Below are 5,514 nucleotides of genomic sequence, written 5' to 3' on the forward strand. Positions count from 1 at the left end.
ATCGAGACTCCAGGATGGTATGTTGCCTCCCTGGTGCAAGGGTCAAGGATGTCTCCGAGCGGCTGCAGGACATTCTGGGGGGGGGGGGGGGGGAGGGTGAACAGCCAGCTGTCGTGGTGCACATAGGCACCAACGATATGGGTAAAAAACGGGATGAGGTCCTACAAGCTGAATTCAGGGAGTTAGGAGTTAAACTAAAAAGTAGGACCTCAAAGGTTGTAATCTCAGGATTGCTACCAGTGCCACGAGCTAGTCAGAGTAGGAATGTCAGAATAGATAGGATGAATGTGTGGCTTGAGAGATGGTGCAAGAGGGAGGGATTCAAATTCCTGGGGCATTGGAACTGGTTCTGGAGGGGGGGTGACCAGTACAAACCGGACAGTCTGCACCTGGGCAGGACTGGAACCGATGTCCTAGGGGGGGTGTTTGCTAGAGTTGTTGGGGAGGGTTTAAACTAATGTGGCGGGGGATGGGAACTGATGCAGGAAGTTGGAAGGTAGTAAAACAGGGACAGAAGCAAGAGGAAGTAAGGGGGAAAGTGTAAGGCAGAGAAGCCAAAGTCAAAAATCAAAATGGGCGACAGTAGAAGGTACAGTGACTGAGGGGAGCTCAGTGAATAGGCCCAGTAATACTAAAAGGAATAAAACTGGAGATGTTAAGATTCAAAACATGTAAAAAAAACCAACATAAGTGTACTTTACCTGAATGCTCGTAGTATTCGGAATAAAGTAAATGAGTTGATGGCACAAATCATCGTAAATGACTATGATTTAGTGGCCATTACTGAAACATGGTTAAAGGATGGTCACAACTGGGATTAAATATCTAAGGGTATCAAATGATTTGGAAGGACAGAATGGATGGTAAGGGAGGTGGTGTAGCTCTATTATTTAAAGATGACATCCGGGCAATAGTAAGGGATGACATCGGTGCTATGGAGGATAAGGTTGAATCCATTTGGGTGGAAATCAGGAATAGTAAGGCGAAAAAGTCACTGATAGGAGTAGTCTATAGGCAACCAAATAGTAACGTTATGGTGGGGCAGGCAATAAACAAAGGAATAACTGATGCATATAGAAATGGTACAGCAGTTATCATGGGGGATTTTAATCTACATGTCGGTTGGTTTAACCAGGCTGGTCAAGGCAGCCTTGAGGAGGAGTTTATAGAATGTATCCGCGATAGTTTCCTAGAACAGTATGTAATGGAACCAATGAGGGAACAAGCGGTCCTAGATCTTGTCCTGTATAATGAGACAGGATTGATTCATAATCTCATAGTTAGGGATCCTCTCAGAAGGAGCGATCACAATATGGTGGAATTTAAAATACAGATGGAGGGTGAGAAGATGAAATCAAATACTAGTGTTTTATGCTTAAACAAAGGAGATTAAAATGGGATGAGAGAAGAACTAGATAAGGTATACTGGGAGTAAAGACTTTATGGTGGAACAGTTGAGGAACAGTGGAGAACCTTCCAAGCGATTTTTCACAGTGCTCAGCAAAGGTTTATACCAACAAAAAGGAAGGACGGTAGAAAGAGGGAAAATCGACCGTGGATATCTAAGGAAATAAGGGAGAGTATCAAATTGAAGGAAAAAGCATACAAAGTGGCAAAGGTTAGTGGGAGACTAGAGGACTGGGAAATCTTTAGGGGGCAACAGAAAGCTACTAAAAAAGCTATAAAGAAGAGTAAGATAGATTATGAGAGTAAACTTGCTCAGAATATAAAAACAGACAGTAAAAGTTTTTACAAATATATAAAACAAAAAAGAGTGGCTAAGGTAAATATAGGTCCTTGAGAGGATGAGAAGGGAGTTTTAATAATGGGAGATGAGGAAATGGCTGAGGAACTGAATAGGTTTTTTCGGTCAGTCTTCACAGTGGAAGACACAAATAACATGCCAGTGACTGATAGAAATGAGGCTATGACAGGTGAGGACCTTGAGAGGATTGTTATCACTAAGGAGGTAGTGATGGGCAAGCTAATGGGGCTAAAGGTGGACAAGTCTCCTGGCACTGATGGAATGTATCCCAGAGTGCTAAAAGAGATGGCTAGGGAAATTGCAAATGCACTAGTGATAATTTACCAAAATTCACTAGACTCTGGGGTGGTCCCAGTGGATTGGAAATTAGCAAACGTGACACCACTGTTTAAAAAAGGAGGTAGGCAGAGAGCAGGTAATTATAGGCCAGTGAGCTTAACTTCAGTAGTAGGGAAGATGCTGGAATCTATCATCAAGGAAGAAATAGTGAGGCATCTGGATAGAAATTGTCCCATTGGGCAGACGCAGCATGGGTTCGTAATGGGCAGGTCATGCCTAACTAATTTAGTGGAATTTTCTGAGGACATTACCAGTGCAGTAGATAACGGGGAGCCAATGGATGTGGTACATCTGGATTTCCAGAAAGCCTTTGACAAGGTGCCACACAAAAGGTTGCTGCATGAGATAAAGATGCATGGCATTAAGGGTAAAGTAGTAGCATGGATAGAGGATTGGTTAATTAATAGAAAGCAAAGAGTGGGGATTAATGGGTGTTTCTCTAGTTGGCAATCAGTAGCTAGTGGTGTCCCTCAGGGATCCATGTTGGGCCCACAATTGTTCACAATTTACATAGATGATTTGGAGTTGGGGACCAAGGGCAATGTGTCCAAGTTTGCAGATGACACTAAGATAAGTGGTAAAACGAACAGTGCAGAGGATACTGGAAGTCTGCAGAGGGATTTGGATAGGTCAAGTGAATGGGCTAGGGTCTGGCAGATGGAATACAATGTTGACAAATGTGAGGTTATCCATTTTGGTCGGAATAACAGCAAAAGGGATTATTATTTAAATGATAAAATATTAAAGCATGCTGCTGTGCAGAGAGACCTGGGTGTGCTAGTGCATGAGTCACAGAAAGTTGGTTTACAGGTGCAACAGGTGATTAAGAAGGCAAATGGAATTTTGTCCTTCATTGCTAGAGGGATGGAGTTTAAGACTAGGGAGGTTATGCTGCAATTGTATAATGTGTTAGTGAGGCCACACCTGGAGTATTGTGTTCAGTTGTGGTCTCCTTACTTGAGAAAGGACACACTGGCACTGGAGGGTGTGCAGAGGAGATTCACTATGTTAATCCCAGACCTGAAGGGGTTGGATTATGAGGAGAGGTTGAGTAAACTGGGACTGTACTCGTTGGAATTTAGAAGGATGTGGGGGGATCTTATAGAAACATTTAAAATTATGAAGGGAATAGATAGGATAGATGCGGGCAGGTTGTTTCCACTGGCGGGTGAAAGCAGAACTAGGGGGCATAGCCTCAAAATAAGGGGAAGTAGATTTAGGACTGAGTTTAGGAGGAACTTCTTCACCCAAAGGGTTGTGAATCTATGGAAGTCCTTGCCCAGTGAAGCAGTTGAGGCTCCTTCATTAAATGTTTTTACGGTAAAGATAGATAGTTTTTTAAAGAATAAAGGGATTAAGGGTTATGGGGCGAGATTCTCCCAAAACGGGAGAAATCGTAAAGCTGCCGTAAAACCCGGGCGGGTTTTACGGCAGCGCGCCCCTTCCCGACGGGGGACCGATTCTGGTCCCCGGTCGGGGCTAGCAGCCCGACGCCGTAGGCTCCGGCAAGACGGGCTTAACGAAAATCGTTAAGCCCGCTTGCCGGAGTTAGCGCCGGCTGACGCGTCATATGACGTCAGCCGCGCATGCGCAGTTTGGAAGACTCCAACCCGCGCATGCGCGGGTGACATCATCGCGTTTTTGCGCGAAACCCGCGCATGCGCGGGCCGGGTTGCCCCTCAGCCGCCCCGCGAATGGATACTGCGGGGCGGCGGAAGGACAAGTAGTGCGCGGGCATCGGGCCCGCTGCCCGCGATCGGTGCCCACCGATCGCGGGCCCATGGCACCCTTGGCACGGCCGTGGTACTGCCGTGCCAATCGGTGCCATGGTTATTAATAGCGAGTTTGTGACGCCGTTTTTACGAACGGCAAGACCAGGTGTGTTTGCCGTTCGTAAAAACGGCGGAAAGGGCTGGGACTTCGGCCCATCTAACAGCTGAGAATCGCTGCCGGCCGTAAAAAAACGGCGGCAGCGATTCGGGTCGGGACTTCGGCGGGGGGGTGGGAGAATAGCGGGAGGGCGGCAAAAATGTCGGGAAGGCCCTCCCGCTATTCTCCCACCCGTCGTGGGGGGATGAGAATTTCGCCCATGGTGTTTGGGCCGGAAAGTGGAGCTGAGTCCACAAAAGATCAGCCATGATCTCATTGAATGGCAGAGCAGGCTCGAGGGGCCAGATGGCCTACTCCTGCTCCTAGTTCTTATGTTCTTATGTCCAACACTACATTTACTCCTATGTAAAGATCATGTGCTCTCTTACATCACTGTGTGGGTAGTGCTGTACTCAGTCTACTATAGCTACAAGGGTAGCTACTAGTGTAAGGGTCTGGTAATATAAAGCATTAATGTGGGACTGAGTACACACTGATCATTTCCCTGAAGTGATGTGAACAAATGGATCTCAGCACAACTTCTTAAATCTCTGGAATTGGCAAAAGAAGTATAATTCAACACGGAAGCCTGGACCAACTCTCTTGCAACCAGAACTGGGAAACCGATCTGGAGTTAGAGATGTCCTTACCGTTTTCACAGAATATGACCACAGCACTTAGCAGCCAGAATCTACAGTTCTCCTGATGTTGGAACTTTGGCAGGAGTCTGCCAGCATGTCTAAATTAGGCCAAATCCCAGCATTGCATGAAGATTTCAATGAGTCTTTCAAAGGATAGTGGCTCCAGCCACTGGTTATGCTGGTTTAGGGCACCACGGTAGCACAAGTGGATAGCACTGTGACTTCACAGCACCAGGGTCCCAGGTTTGATTCCCCACTGGGTCGCTGTCTGTGCGGAGTCTGCACATTCTCCCCGTGTCTGCGTGGATTTCCTCCGGGTGCTCCTGTTTCCTCCCACAGTCCAAAGACGTGCAGGTTAGGTGGATTGGCCATGATAAATTGTCCTTAGTGATCAAAAAAGGTTAGGAGAGGTTATTGGGTTACGGGGATAGGGTGGAAGTGAGGTCTTGGATGGGTCGGTGCAGACTCGATGGGCTGAATGGTCTCCTTCTGCACTGTATGTTCTATGTTCTGTGTTATAAAGCAATCAGTATCAGAGTGCCTGGAGTCTGTTAAGGGCATACCATATGATGAATGTTTCAACATTTAAAACCACAGTTACAGAGGTACATATGAGCTAGCCAAAGGAAGTCTGTTATTATAACTCAACAAAGTATAGCCGTGACGGTCTGGAACTTCCTCTCGCAAACAGAAGCTAAGGCTAGATTAATTGAGAATTACAATATTGAGTGTAACTCGCCTCATGTGTCTCACCATGTTCTTTATGTGTCCCCTAGGTAAAGATGAACTGCCACAGAAGGGGGAAGAAGACTGGAAGGGGCATCTGGACCTCTGGGCTCTCACTCCTACTGAGCAGAGATTGATGGAACAATCCGGAGAGGTGCAGGAGAGAGCCATCTC

The sequence above is a fragment of the Scyliorhinus canicula genome, chromosome 6 (assembly GCF_902713615.1).
Source record: "Scyliorhinus canicula chromosome 6, sScyCan1.1, whole genome shotgun sequence".
Taxonomy (NCBI): domain Eukaryota; kingdom Metazoa; phylum Chordata; class Chondrichthyes; order Carcharhiniformes; family Scyliorhinidae; genus Scyliorhinus; species Scyliorhinus canicula.